General features: G+C 40.7%; 2 pseudogenes; one reads left to right on the forward strand and one right to left on the reverse strand.

The window, feature by feature from the left end:
* Positions 1 to 485: 485 nt before the first annotated feature.
* Positions 486 to 4,718, forward strand: LOC119334105 (annotated as a pseudogene).
* A 254-nt stretch (positions 4,719 to 4,972) lies between these two features.
* Positions 4,973 to 15,135, reverse strand: part of LOC119334106 — a 13,139-nt pseudogene continuing 2,976 nt past the window's right edge.

The raw sequence follows: 15,135 nt of genomic DNA on the forward strand, positions 1-15,135 counted from the left end.
CACACCCACACACACAAAATAGTGTGGTAGGTGTGAGGAGCGTAACAATAGGTCACCATCCTTTCAAAAAGGAAGTATAGGTCGCCATCCAAATCAATATATATATATAGTCGTATCTTGACTGTTGAGAGATTAGGACAACAGCTAATTTACATGATGGTTAGGTGATGGTTGTGTGGATGCTTGTCTAGAAAGAATTGAGAATTCCATACATGACATTTCTTCCCTCAACACTCGACTCCCATTGCTATGTGTTATGAGAGCAAGCTGGAATCAAGAAGGCTCGGCAAGATTGGATTTTGTGGTCAGAAGATCTTGGAGGCCATGACCACAGACGAATAACCAAAATAAGTGTATATCTACTTCATATCAACATCCTAATCATATATGGAAAAACGCTTGCGTAGTAGTATATCATGTCCTAAGTCATAAGTCGCACGTGCATCCCTCACGCGGATGAATGGCTATCTCATATATATAGAGGGATGGAGGCATATATGGTGGAGACTGCTCGTAGAGAACAAGAAGGGGCAAGAGGCAAGGCCGTGCCGCGGATCAGTGAGGTGGCGCAATCCTCACCTTTCTTTTCCTACGGGTGGGTTTTAAGGAGGAAAAGGATCGGATTTCCAAGAGGTTGATTATCACGGTTTCTCAAGCTTCCCAATAAGATGTTGATTATCACGGTTTCTCAAGCTTCCCAATAAGAGGTTGATTATCTCGGTTTCTCAAGCTTCCTAAGACCTCTTCCAATGCAAAGGTGCTTAGATGAGGTGCTAAGTGCATTAAATACCTTAGCAACTCATCTCCTCAATGCATAGGTGCTTAACTTGTTGTTGCTAAGCACACTTTATTTAATGAGTTAGCACCTAAAGTATTTCATGCATTGGTCAAGTTGTTTCATTTAAGTGGTTTGCCTAGGTTCTCGCGTTTGGCGTTGGTTCTTTTTTGGGTCCCCAAAGTGCTTTCACCCTTTATTAAATGTTGTGCCATGTCATTTTTTTGCTTATATGGCATGCTTAGCACCTGTCCACCATAGAACACTAGAAAGGGCCTAATAACTACTGTACCAGTGCGCCCTCCCTCCCCTTTCTTTCCAAAATACTAATCCCTCCGGATGGATTTCAAGGAGGGAGAGGATTCCTAGGAGGTTAATTACCACGGTTACTTAAGCTTTCTGTAATAACTAACTATTGTACTAGTGCGACCTCCCTCCCTCAAATAACGCTGGGTAGTTTACTACCTCCGTCTAGGTGAATAAGTCATTCACGTAGTTCTAGGTCATTGATTTAAGGAATTAAATATGTGTTATATGTCATGAAAAATATATCACTAGATTTCTACACGAATGTAGTTTCTAAATATATATTTTTTGTCACATATAATACATATTTAGATAGTTAAATCATCAACCTAGAACTACGCGAATGACTTACTCACCGAGACGGAGGTAGTAGATTGGATACGTCGGAGTATTTATTTCCTATTAGTCGCATCATGTTTGATGTGAATCATGTACGGATTGATGTGAATCCCGTACGCTTCCTACTAAGTTACTCGAAAAAATGGATCAATCGTGCATCCATGCATGCACCAAATAGATTTATACACACACATATATATAGTATTAAAGAGGAGAGCAAGGATCACTTGCATATGACAGATAGATACTAGGTACACAGACCCAACGATGTGCTCCAAATCAGGAATGGAGATGAGCAGAGCTACCTAGCTAGCTTCCATGCAATTATTTCCTTTGTATTTCCATATGTCCTACCAACTAATGTGCTTTGCCTCTTCCTCCGCCATCGATACCAAGATTTGCATTTCTCCTGCATCCATCCATCCTTTGCATACATAAACAAACAGAGCACGCATGAAATGCATCGGTCATCCAGAGAGAAAGCACAAAAAGGGAGATGATTTTATTTGTTCGTAACCTGAATCAGTCAAACCATCCAGAAATACATCAACGCACACTCCAAATCATACCAATACCCAAGCATATTGTAACAATGGCATTATATATATCACATATTGTTGAAGGTAGAAATACAACAACTTGTGTGCTTTGCCTCGTCCTATACCGCACAACATTACCAGGATTGATGATATCTAAGAGCTCCTACCTACCTACTCCAATGCATCCATCCTACCAACACAACACACCAATTCTCAAAAGAAGTAACTAATCTCAACGGCAACCAAGGGCCCCGTCCATCATCATGGCCTCCTCAGGCTTCAGCACCACGCCGTCCGTCCTTCTTCAGTCACACCACAAGCCAAGATCCAACCAGAAGCACATTCTTCAATACAAACATCACTTCTACAGCTCACAAACAAAACAAATTCTCCTCCATTGCTAGAACAGCCAAGCATAACGCTCAGGATTCCCTAGCTCCCGACCACTTACATAGCTAGTCATTCTTCTACATCTTCGCTTTCTTCCTTCAACTTACCAGAGACTCCTCCAGCAGCGCCAACAAAGCTTTTGGAGCATCATGGCACAAGCACCTGCACAATAGTCCGATAAACATCAGTGCATCTTCCAAGTACAAGTGCCACCCAATTGAATCATAAACAATAGAATGCTATTCTAGAACATCGAATGTTGCTATAGGATGTTTTCCCTTTGTTTTTATTTTATAGCATTTTTCTAAATTTCTTTTTTTCTAATCTGGAGCCTTCTGTACAAGGTATTATATATATGTTGACACATTTTGATTTACTGCGCTCAAAGAAACATAAGTTTACATGGAGCTTAACTAATAGATGGCCATTTGATATCGTCTTATAGGTACTTCATTGTGATCGATGACATATGGAACAATTTCGTATGGAAAGAAAGCAAACATGCTTTGATTGACAACGAATGCGGAAGTAGAATAATTACAACAACTCAAATTTTTTATGTTGCCAAAGAAGTTGGTGGTGTTTATGACCTAAAGCCTCTTTCTCTTGGACAGTCACGAAAGTTATTCTACCAAAGAATATTTGGTGCCGAAGAAAAATGTCCTAATCAATTAGCTGAAGTATCTGATAACATTATTAAGAGATGTGGTGGAGTACCATTAGTTATTATTACAACAGCTAGTATGCTAGCCAGTAAAAATAGAAATGATTGGTCCAAGGGCTACCAAGCTATGGGTTCTGGGCTACAAGATAGACCTGGTGTGAAGGACATGAGAAGGATATTATCAGTCAGTTACTATGACCTACCTCCGCAACTAAGAACATTTTTATTGTATATAAGTTTGTATCCAGAGGATTATAATATTGTTGCTAGAGATTTGATATGGCAATGGATTGGTGAAGGTTTTATTCGGGAAGAACATGGAAATAGCTTGTATGAAGTAGGAGAAGACTATTTCAGCGAGCTCATTAACAAAGGTTTGATCCAACCAGCAGATGTCAGTGATGATAAAGAGAGCGCTTGTCGTGTACACGATATGGTGCTTGACCTCATCACTTCCATTTCAAGGGAAGAGAATTTTCTAACATGTATAGGTGGTCAGCAATCTGGATCTGCACCAAGTAAGATCCGTCGGCTATCAGTCCAAAGCCTAAATGAAGACGATATCATGCAAATGGCAACTATGAACTTGTCCCGTTTGAGGTCAATCACTGTGTTTGGGCGAGATATCAATTTGTTACCAGCCCTTTCAAGCTTTTCAGTCTTGCGTGCATTGAACTTAGTTTATTGTTGGGATGTGGATAATCATCATATTAAGGTTACCTACAGCATGTTACACTTGAGGTATTTATGTCTATGCAATACATCTATCACTCAGATACCGGACGATATTAGGAATCTGCGGTTCTTGCAAGTACTAGACATAAGTGCGACGGCAATAAAAATGTTACCAACATCATTTTTTCAGCTAACACAACTAGTGTACCTTCATATTGGTATGGGCACGGCCCTGCCAGAACGATTGGATAATTTAAAATCGCTGCAAGAATTGCTAGGTATCAATATCGAGTCTCCATCCATGCTGCACGATTTGAGCAAGCTGACGGAATTGAGGAATCTTCGTGTTAGGGTTTGTGGATGGAACGATGACTATAAGGAACTTTTTCGGCGGTGTCTCTCCAACCTAATCAATCTCAAAAGCATTAAATTAAGTGGTGTACATCGAAACATAGATTACGGAAGTGATAGTTTGTCGCCTGAGCCTCAGCAGCTTCAGTGCATCCATCTGGCTGATAGCATAAAGTGCGATGTGCCAAGATGGATATCTTCGCTCTCCAACCTTTCCACCCTTCTAATCCAGCATCTAGAAACACTCAGAGAGGAGCACCTTCGAGTGCTTGGCCCCATGTCATCACTCTGTGATCTTCATATATGGGTGGCGCAAACCGCACGAAGCAAAAGGTTGGTGATTGATGGCAGTTATCTGTTTCGGTGTCTCGCAAGGCTGAAAATCGGGAGTAGCATCATGGAGCTGAAGTTTGCACAAGGATCCATGCAGAAGCTACAGACCCTTGAGGTTATTTTATCAGTGCAGCAGACATGGGATCGATTTGGTGATTTGGACTTTGTCCTGGAGAACCTCTCTTCACTTAAACAGGTCTATGTTGGAAAGTGGTAGGCTGTGTGGTGGTCCAAGCCAGAGCTTGAAGAGGCAGAGGATGCAATTTGTCACGCCATCAACATCAATCCCAACAAGCTGACACTCAAGTTCATCATGGTAGCTATACCGACTCACCCTTCCAGTTAACCTGTATTTAGTTACTTATTTTCCTTGGGATTAGTTGATTCTGTAATTTTGTCTTTCTTTACCGTGCATACATATTGATTTCGTACCACATTCTCTTTTGACAGTTCAAGTTGTGATGATGAGTTGGAACATCATTCTCGAAAAATCTCCTCGTTAATTTGCAGGTGTGTATCATTACACTAGTATTAACTGTTAGTACTCTCTTGGCCATCATATCATGATTACTAACACCTCTAATGTTTTGATATCTTCATCTACAACGATGTCTTTCTACGGAGCACTGGCGATTCTTCAGGAGCAACACTTATTACATCAAACAAATAATCTGTTGCGCAGAGGATTCTTGCAACCTTCTTATTTGATCCGTACTGTTACATTGATAGTTTCATGCCATGTATATCTATTATGTCCCTGGATCATATTTTCCGCGACAGTGTCCATGACAGGATGAATGAACTGAAACCACATCGTTTCTCTTCCGGAGGTTTGTTCTGAATATACAAAAGCCGAAGGTCTTTGACTTTTTAATAACTATGTTGCCTTCCTATAAATTCTTATAATGATCCTTGGGTGTAGTGGAAAGCATACACCCCACCATCCCCTCAAAAAAGCTATGGTCAGGCACCATGTCATGCTTCTTCATTGGAATGGAGTAGTAGCTCTTAGCAAACTTTGAAATAATCAACCTCTTCTCACGCACAAAAGAAATGTACACATGTATGAAACTAGTCTAAAACAAAACCATTTACACTTCTAATAATATTAAGATTATGAATTATATACAATGAAAACATGTTGTAGTACCAATGGAGTCAAGACGGTAGCTAATATGCTAAGGAGGAAACCTTCACCGGGATTGTGAATAAGGAGTTCAGCAAAATGAGTTAGATAGAAATTTGATATGTTAATACCCCAAGCATAGAAGTTCGGTATGATCCATTGCTTGGTTCGGACAACCATTGTGCATGGTTTCTCCATACCTAAATAACAAATAAAATAGAAAGTTATGAAAATATAATCGCACTGTTTCATTTTTATCTAGGCAACTATAAGGATGAAGATTATATAAGCATGATAGGCAATGCGTACATTGGAATGCTTTAGAAAAATGGACATACCAATGTTTCAATTTCGTTAACCGAGAGAAACAAGGTCTGTTTAATTGAGGATTGAATATTTTTACCATTTATATTTGCACATTCATTAGCAATGTCAAGGGCTGAATTTCCATACCCAACAATAGTCACACACTTGTCCTTGATCATCTCCTTAGCTTTCTCGCTACCCATTTTGGAGTAGTCCATGGAGTGGATCACTTTCCCATCAAATGCTTCTGGGCCTCTACCGGGAGGGAATTTGGGTATGTTGGGATAATTGTTAAACCTTCCCGTACAAAGAATCACAAAGTCTACCATGTGTACCTAGAGAAAGGGAATACATGTTTATGAACAATCACATGAGAAAGTTAATTAGTGTAACACCCTGGCCCAATATGAGTTATAACTAGGCCACTTGTAGGGTGGACCCATATATATGTAGCATTCCCCTTACACTTTCATCTTTGCATCATGTAAAAGGGTTAGCACAATGGCGCTATATTAGGAATACAAGGCTGGACCAAAGAAAGGGTCGTCGTTTACTTGGCAAACTATTGTGGCTGGAATTCAGACTTTCAAGAGAGGTTGTGTATGGCGGGTTGGAACGGGCTTGCAAATAAATATTTGGGATGATCCTTGGATTCCTTCTAGTGCATCAAGAAAGGTTATAACACCTAGAGGAGGTAGGTTTTCGATCTAGTTTCCCTGATAGACCGGACCACTCTCTGGCATAATGGCCACTTTGAGTAATATATTCAGGTGGAGGGACTCCTCCCCGGTGATTCTCTCAAAAAAACACCTAGAGGAGGGACAGTGTTATAACACCTAGTGGAGGAAATTATAGACCCTCACACGGGACAGTGGGATCTAGACCTTATTAGGTTTGTCTTTAAACCGGTTGATGTTGCAAGAATAATTCAAATTCCTCTCCGGGCGGAGGCCATGGAAGATATTGTGGCGTGGCGGTATACAAGGTCAGGACCTTCTCAGTTCGGTGGGCGTGCCACGCGGACTTTAACCATCAGTTTGGGAGCCAAATAACCAGGTCGGACAGAGACGGTAGCCTTTAGTTAAACTCCATATGGAAACAACTTTGACAACTACATACTCCAAGGAAAATAAAACACTTCGGGTAGAAGGTGCTCACGGGTGTACTACCATGCAAGGGAGTCTTAGCCGGAAGGCACATTCGAGTCCTTCTACAATGTCCGTTTGCAAGACCGGATTGATGACAGTCAAAATGTTTTCTTCGCCAAAACAGGACGAACGCTTTCTTCTGGGGGGCAGCCGCTTCTCCACCAAAGAAGCCTATGTCATTCTTCTATGAGAGCCGGACAACGACTTAAATGCCCCCCTCATTTGGCGCTCGCAAGTGCCAAACAAGATCAAGATCTTCCCATGGCTCCTCTTCTGGGACAGACTAAATACGCGGGTCAACCTCGTCCACAAGCATATCATCACAGACCCGGTATGCCCGCGATGCCAGGCTCTGCCAGAAGACGCCAGCCACCTCTTCATCTCATGCCCATATGCGGCCCGCATATGACAGTGACTCAGCATCACACCGACCTCCCCTGCCATCGACGACCTTTGGGATGCCCAACTCCCACCAGTCACTAATACGTCTCCATCGTATCTATAATTTTTGATTGTTCCATGCCATTATTCTACAACTTTCATATACTTTTGGCAACTTTTTATACTATTTTTGGGGACTAACATATTGATCCAGTGCCCAGTGCCAGTTCCTGTTTGTTGCATGTTTTTTGTTTCGGAGTAAATCCATATCAAACGGAGTCCAAAAGGGATAAAAACTAACGGAGATTTTTTTGGAATATATGTGATTTTTTGAAAGAAAAATCAATGTGAGACGATGCCTGAGGGGGCCGTGAGGCAGGGGGGCGCGCCCCGGGGGTCAGGCGCGCCCTGAGCCCTCGTGGCCACCCCGTAAGGCGGTTGGTGCCCTTCTTTCGCCGCAAGAAATATAATATCCGGATAGAGATCGTGTTAAAATTTCAGCCCAATCGGAGTTACGGATCTCCGGGAATATAATAAACGGTGAAAGGGTAGAATCTGAGAACGCAGAAACAGAGAGAGACAGAGAGACAGATCCAATCTCGGAGGGGCTCTCGCCCCTCCCACGCCATGGAGACCAAGGACCAGAGGGGAAACCCTTATCCCATCTAGGGAGGAGGTCAAGGAAGAAGAAGAAGGAGGGGGGCTCTCTCCCCCTCGCTTCCGGTGGCACCGGAGTGCCGCCGGGGGCCATCATCATCGCCGCAATCTTCACCAACAACTTCACCGCCATCATCACCAACTCTTCCCCCCTCTATGCAGTGGTGTAACCCCTCTTTTACCCGCTGTAATCTCCACTTAAACATGGTGCTCAACGCTATATATTATTTCCCGATGATGTATGGCTATCCTATGATGTTTGAGTAGATTTATTTTGTCCTATGGGTTATTTGATGATCGTGTTTGTTTTGAGTTGCATGTTTTATTATTGGTGTTGTCCTATGATACTCTTCGTGTCACGCAAGCGTGAGGGATTCCCGCTGTAGGGTTTGCAATATGTTCATGACTTGCTTATGGTGGGTGGAGTGATTGACAGAAGCACAGACCCGAGTAAGTAGGTTGTTTGCGTATGGGATAAAGAGGACTTGATACTTTAATGCTATGGTTGGGTTTTACCTTAATGATCTTTAGTAGTTGCGGATGCTTGCTAGAGTTCCAATCATAAGTGCATATGATCCAAGTAGAGAAAGTATGTTAGCTTATGCCTCTCCCTCAAATAAAATTGCAATAATGATTACCTGTCTAGTTATCGATTGCCTAGGGACAAATAACTTTCTTGTAACAAAAAGATCTTTACTAAAACTAACTTAGTTGTGTCTTTATCTAAACAGCCCCTACTTTTTATTTACGTAATCTTTATTATCTTGCAAACCTATCCAACAACACCTACAAAGTACTTCTAGTTTCATACTTGTTCTAGGTAAAGCGAACATCAAGCGTGCGTAGAGTTGTATCGGTGGTCGATAGAACTTGAGGGAATATTTTTTCTGCCTTTAGCTCCTCGTTGGGTTCGACACTCTTACTTATCGAAAACTGTTCCGATCCCCTATACTTGTGGGTTATCAAGACCTTTTTCTGGCGCCGTTGCCGGGGAGCCATAGCGTGGGGTGAATATTCTCGTGTGTGCTTGTTTGCTTTATCACTAAGTAATTTTTATTTGTTGTTCTTAGTTGTTCTTTATCTTTAGTTATGGATATGGAACACGAAATACCAAAAAAAATAGGTGTACTTGCTGCTCATGGAAATGAGGAACCTCCTAAAACCCTCGATGCTCGTTATGTGATAGATATTATGTACTACTTTGATAATCCAGAGAAAACCCCATTCAATTTGGTAATGGGAGACACGTTGGATCAACGTGAATACTTTAGGGATTATCGCTTGACTCAAAAAGGGAAACTATTATGGGATCAAATTTATATGTTGAAATGGTATGCTAGGCAACTATGCTTGAGATATGATTATACTTGTTGCTCTAGGATGAAGGCTCCACACCTTCCCTTTTATGCAAATTTAATGATAATGAAACTTTGGCTTCTTATGCTAGAGGTATATATGACTACTATGATGTGGAACAAATAGAAGAATTTGTTGCTTTTATGGGTGCTTATGAAATTGAATCTATGTTCAAAGAATATGAAAATCTTTATGAAGCTGTCTACAGACCTGAAAATTTAGCTATCCTTAAATACTGTTATGAGAATTATGAATACAATTCCGATATTGATGCGTTTATTGAGAAAGTCTCCGTTGTCCAAGAAGAGACTAATATTTTGCAGGAGTCTATGGAAGAAGAAATTGATGAAACTGTGAGCTCATTGGATGAAAAAGATGATGAGGAGAGCGAAGAACGAAAGGAGAAAGAGCGGATTAGCTACCCGTGCCCACCTTCTAATGAGAGTAACTCTTCAACTCATACATTGTTTAATTTCCCTTCGTGCTTACCGAAGGATGATTGCTATGATGATTGTTATGATCATGTTGATTCTCTTGAAATATCCCTTTTTGATGATGCTTGCTATGCTTATGGCCAAGATGCCAATATAAATTATGCTCATGGAGATGAACTTGCCACAGTGCCTTATGTTAAACATGAAATTGTTGCTATTTCACCCACGCATGATAGTCCTATTATCTTTTTGAATTCTCCCGACTACATTATATCAGAGAAGTTTGCACTTATTAAGGATTATATTGATGGGTTGCATTTTACTATTACACATGATGATTTTGATGAATATAATATGCATGTTCTTGCTGCTCCTACTTGCAATTATTATGAGAGAGGAACTATATATCCACCTTTCTATGTTTCTAATGCGATAAAATTGCAAGAAACTGTTTATACTATGCATTGGCCTTTACTTTGTGTGCATGAATTATTCTTTTATGACATGCCGATGCATAGGGAGAGAGTGAGACTTCATTGTTTCATGATATATGTTACTTTATGCTCACTACTAAATTACAAATCATTGTTAATTAAAATTGGCTTTGATATACCTTGGGATCCGGGTGGATTCATTACTTGAGCACTATATGCCTAGCTTAATAGCTTTAAAGAAAGCACTGCCAGGGAGACAACCCGGAAGTTTTAGAGAGTCATTTATTTCTGTTGAGTGCTTTTATATAGTTTAAAACAAAAAAGAGAGGGGAACCCTAAACTTTTCAAAAAGAAAAGTGAAAGTGAGATAGACGAGCATTGTGAAAGTGGGGGACGTCCTTGAACTTTGTTCATGCCCATGGAAACTTTGTGAATCTTAATTACAGAAACTTTTCAACAAAAATAATTATCCCCTTGTAGAATTCCATTGTATTATAAAAATAATGTGCCAAGGTTTGCCTTTAGGATGTTTACTTTGCTTGTTGGTTTGTATGGTGCAGGACAGAAACTTTGGCTGTAATGCGCGATTTTACATTTTTTACTGGAACGTCAAATGGTTCTGATTCTTTTTGAACTGTCTTTCTATACAAATTATTTATTTTTCCTAATTTTGGCAGAATTTTTCAAGTATCAGAAGTATGGTGAATGTTCAGATTATTAAAGACTGTTCTGTTTTAGACAGATTCTGTTTTTGATGCATAGTTTGCTTGTTTTGATAAAACTATCGAATTATCTCAGTGGATTAAGCCGTGGAAAAGTTATACTACAGTAGCTATAATGAAAAAAAATATGAATTGGTTTACAACAGTACTTAGAGTAGTGATTTGCTTTATTATACTAACGGATCTTACCGAGCTTTCTGTTGAGTTTTGTGTGGATGAAGTGTTTGAAGAACGAGGAGGTCTCGATGTGAAGAGAAGGAGGAGAGGAAAGAGCCCAAGCTTGGGGATTCCCAAGGCACCCCAAGTAAATATTCAAGGATACTCAAGCATCTAAGCTTGGGTATGCCCCGGAAGGCATCCCATCTTTCTTCAACAAGTATCGGTATGTTTTCGGATTCGTTTCGTTCATGCGATATGTGCAAATCTGGAGCGTCTTTTGCATTTAGTTTGCACTTTTCTTTTATGCACCATGCTGGTATGAGATAGTCCTTGGTTGATTTATAGAATTGCTCTATGCACTTCGCTTATATCTTTTGAGTATGGCTTTATAGAATGCTTCATGTGCTTCACTTATATCATTTGAAGTTTGGATTGCCTGTTTCTCTTTACTTAGACAAACGCCATTTGTAGAATGCTCTTTTGCTTCACTTATATTTGTTAGAGCGTGGGCATATATTTTGTAGAAAGAATTAAACTCTCTTGATTCACTTATATCTATTTAGAGAGATGACAGGAACTAGTCATTCACATGGTTAGTCATAAAATCCTACATAAAACTTGTAGATCACTGAATATGATATGTTTGATTCCTTGCAATAGTTTTGCGATATAAAGATGGTGATATTAGAGTCGTGCTAGTGGGTAGTTGTGGATTAGTAGAAATACTTGTGTTGAGGTTGGTGATTCCCGTAGCATGCATGTATGGTGAACCGTTATGTAACGAAGTCGGAGCATGGGGTATTTATTGATTGTCTTCCTTATGAGTGGCGATCGGGGACGAGAGATGGTCTTTTCCTACCAATCTATCCCCCTAGGAGCATGTGTGTAGTACTTTGTTTCGATGACTAATAAATTTTTGCAATAAGTATGTGAGTTCTTTATGACTAATGTTGAGTCCATGGATTATACGCACTCTCATCCTTCCACCATTGCTAGCCTCTCTAGTACCGCGCAACTTTCGCCGGTACCATAAACCCACCATATACCTTCCTCAAAACAGCCACCATACCTACCTATCATGGCGTTTCCATAGCCATTCCGCGATATATTGCCATGCAACTTCCATCATCATCATATACATGACTTGAGCATCATTGTCATGTTGCTTTGCATGATCGTAAGATAGCTAGCATGATATTTTCATGGCTTGTCCGTTTTTTGATGCCATTGCTACACTAGATCATTGCACATCCCGGTACACCGCCAGAGGCATTCGTATAGAGTCATATCTTTATTCTAGTATCGAGTTGTAAGTAAATAAAAGTGTGATGATCATCATTATTAGAGCATTGTCCCAGTGAGGAAAGGATGATGGAGACTATGATTCCCCCACAAGTCGGGATGAGACTCCGGACGAAAAAATAAAATAAAAAAATAAAAAAGAGAGAAAGGCCATAAAAAGGCCCAAAAATAATGAGAGAAGAAGAGAAAAGGGACAATGCTACTATCCTTTTTCCACACTTGTGCTTCAAAGTAGCACCATGTTCTTCATATAGAGAGTCTCTTGAGTTATCACTTTCATATACTAGTGGGAATTTTCATTATAGAACTTGGCTTGTATATTCTGATGATGGGCTTCCTCAAATGCCCGAGGTCTTCATGAGCAAGCAAGTTGGATGCACACCCACTTAGTTTTCAGTCTGAACTTTCATACACTTATAGCTATTAGTGCATCCGTTGCATGGCAATCCCTACTCACTCACATTGATATCTATTGATGGGCATCTCCATAGCCCGTTGATACGCCTAGTTAATGTGAGACTATCTTCTCCTTTTTGTCTTCTCCACAACCACCATTCTATTCCACCTATAGTGCTATGTCCATTGGTCACACTCATGTATTGCGTGAAAGTTGAAAAGGTTTGAGAACGTCAAAAGTATGAAAGAATTGCTTGGCTTGTCATCGGGGTTGGCATGATGTGAATATTTTGTATGGTGAAGATGGAGCATAGCCAGACTATATGATTTTGTAGGGATAACTTTCTTTGGCCATCTTATTTTGAAAAGACATGATTGCTTTATTAGTAGGCTCAAAGTATTATTGTTTTTATGTCAAATGATACACTATTGCTTTGAATCACTCGTATCTTAATATTCATGCCATGATTAGATATGTGATCAAGATTATGCTAGGAAGCATTCCACATCAAAAATTATCTTTTTTATCATTTACCTACTCGAGGACGAGTAGAAATTAAGCTTGGGGATGCTGATACGTCTCCGTCGTATCTATAATTTTTGAATGTTCCATGCCAAAACTTTCATATACTTTTGGCAACTTTTTATACTATTTTTGGGACTAACATATTGATCCAGTGCCCAGTGCCAGTTCCTGTTTGTTGCATGTTTTTGTTTTGCAGTAAATCCATATCAAACGGAGTCCAAACGGGATAAAAACCGACGGAGATTTTTTTTGGAATATATGTGATTTTTGGGAAGAAAAATCAACGTGAGACGATGCCCGAGGGGGCCACGAGGCAGGGGGCGCCCCAGGGGGTCAGGCGCGCCCTGGGCCCTCATGGCCACCCTGTAAGGCAGTTGGTGCCCTTCTTTCCCCGCAAGAAAGCTAATATCCGGATAGAGATCGTGTAAAATTTCAGCCCAATCGGAGTTACGGATCTCCAGGAATATAAGAAACGGTGAAATGGTAGAATCTGAGAACGCGAAAATAGAGAGAGACAGACACACAGATCCAATCTCGGAGGGGCTCTCGCCCCTCCCACGCCATGGAGACCAAGGACCAGAGGGGAAACCCTTCTCCCATTTAGGGAGGAGGTCAAGGAAGAAGAAGAAGGAGGGGGGCTCTCTCCCCCTCGCTTCCGGTGGCACCGAAGTGCCGCCGGGGGCCATCATCATCGCCGCAATCTTCACCAACAACTTCACCACCATCATCACCAACTCTTCCCCCCTCTATGCAGCAGTGCAACCCCTCTTTTACCTGCTGTAATCTCTACTTAAAAATGGTGCTCAACGCTATATATTATTTCCCAATGATGTATGGCTATCCTATGATGCTTGAATAGATCCGTTTTGTCCTATGGGTTATTTGATGATCTTGAATGGTTTGAGTTGCATGTTTTATTATTGGTGCTGTCCTATGGTGCTCTCTGTGTTGCGCAAGCGTGAGGGATTCCCGTTGTAGGGTTTGTAATATGTTCATGATTTGCTTATGGTGGGTGGCGTGAGTGACAGAAGCACAGACCCGAGTAAGTAGGTTGTTTGCGTATGGGATAAAGAGGACTTGATACTTTAATGCTATGGTTGGGTTTTACCTTAATGATCTTTAGTAGTTGCGGATGCTTGCTAGAGTTCCAATCATAAGTGCATATGATCCAAGTAGAGAAAGTATGTTAGCTTATGCCTCTCCCTCAAATAAAATTGCAATAATGATTACCGGTTTAGTTATCAATTGTCTAGGGACAAATAATTTTCTCATAACAAAAAGTTCTTTACTAAAACTAACTTAGTTGTGTCTTTATCTAAACAGCCCCTAATTTTTATTTACGTAATCTTTATTATCTTGCAAACCTATCCAACAACACCTACAAAGTATTTCTAGTTTCATACTCGTTCTAGGTAAAGCCAACATCAAGCATGCATAGAGTTGTATCGGTGGTCGATAGAACTTGAGGGAATATTTGTTCTGCCTTTAGCTCATCGTTGGCTTCGACACTCTTACTTATCGAAAACTGTTGCGATCCCTTATACTTGTGGGTTATCAGTCACACAGGGCCCTGTCTGGTCCTTTGTGCTTCTCACGATCCTGTGGAAGATATGGGAGGCGAGGACTGATAAACTGTTCAGATCGCTTGATAGACGTTCTATCTCTACATATAAACTAATCCTTTCAGACCTTGACCTTTGGTCTCACCGGCTTGTCAAAACCGGTGACAAGGAGGCCGTCTCCTCGTGGCGGTCTTTCCTCTGTGCACGATGTTTTATGCCTATGTAACTCTGTAACACAGCTTGTTGTGACTCTT

Source organism: Triticum dicoccoides, chromosome 7A (assembly GCF_002162155.2).
Source record: "Triticum dicoccoides isolate Atlit2015 ecotype Zavitan chromosome 7A, WEW_v2.0, whole genome shotgun sequence".
NCBI lineage: Eukaryota > Viridiplantae > Streptophyta > Magnoliopsida > Poales > Poaceae > Triticum > Triticum dicoccoides.